Genomic DNA, 1,270 nt, shown 5'->3' with positions numbered 1-1,270 from the left:
TTTTCAAGATGATGCAAAGTCAAATTTTAGACTGTTGCCATTAGTTATGAGATAATTAAGTATAAGGAAGTTATCGCCGTAATTGTAGAAAAATGTTCCTTTAATAGGGTAGTGCAGTAAAGAAGTCGATACAGGTTTTTCCTGGATTACTTTTACTTTCACACATTTATCTTGTTCACGAATGAGGGGAAGATGGAGCGGGAGATCGATAGGCGGATTGGTGTGGCGTCTGCTGTGAAGCATGCCCTGTACCGGTCTGTTCTGGTGAAGAGAGAGCTGAGCCAAAAAGCAAAGCTCTCGATTTACCGGTTGATCTACGTTCCTACCCTCATCTATGTTCATGAGCTTTGGGTCATGACCGAAAGAATGAGATCCCAGATACAAGCGACTGAAATTAGTTTTCTCCATAGTGTGTCTGGGCTCTCCCTTAGAGATAGCGTGAGGAGCTCAACCATCCGGGGGGGACTCAGAGTAGAGCTGCTGCTCCTCCACATCGAGAGGAGCTAGTTGAGGTGGCTTGTGCATCTAATTAGGATGCCTCCTGGACGTCTCCCTGGTGAGGTGTTCCAGGCACGTCCCACCGAGAGAAGGCCCAGGGGGGAGACCCCGGACTCGCTGGAGGAACTATGTTTATCGGCTGGCCTGGGAGCCCCTTGGGATTCCCCCGAAGGAGCTGGGGTACACTTTAGGTCAGAGGTCACCGATTAGCGGACCATGGTCAGGATCCAGACCCACCTGCTGGCTAATCCAGATTCAACCTGATTTCAAACATTTATAAATTACCGCATATTTTCCGACGACATTGTCTAACTTCACTTGGGCCGCTTCTCCTGTTAATACGGTAAAGTCCTGCGGAGCGTCTGGCTTCAGGCTGCACGTGATAGAAATGATCCAATGAGCTGCTGTCAGTCTGGGTTGCTGCTGCTGCTACTTTTAGACACAGCAGGGAAACCTGTGGCAAGCCGGGCGATGGGAAAGAAGGAGAAGATGATGAGAAAAAGAGAGCAGAGAAAGTGTGGACTACTGGAACAAGTGTGGTGAACTGGTGACAAAAAAGTGAAAGCTGACCCTGCACATTTAGAGAATGTTTGGCTCAACCTGCTGCTGTGAAGCAGGATTCTCCACCATGAACAGAATTAAAATTAATATGGATCCAGGTTAAAAATGAGAACCTTGATATGGGTTTTAGGCTTGGCTTTGTCTCCATTCAAACTTAGGTTTAAAGCCTTGCAGGACAGCATAAAGCCCACTGCGAACATTAAGCCAGAAA

Source organism: Cyprinodon variegatus, unplaced genomic scaffold (genome assembly GCF_000732505.1).
Source record: "Cyprinodon variegatus isolate N-32 unplaced genomic scaffold, C_variegatus-1.0 Scaffold159, whole genome shotgun sequence".
In the NCBI taxonomy this organism is placed as follows: Eukaryota; Metazoa; Chordata; class Actinopteri; order Cyprinodontiformes; family Cyprinodontidae; genus Cyprinodon; species Cyprinodon variegatus.
Note: the sequence above shows the minus strand (reverse complement) of the source record.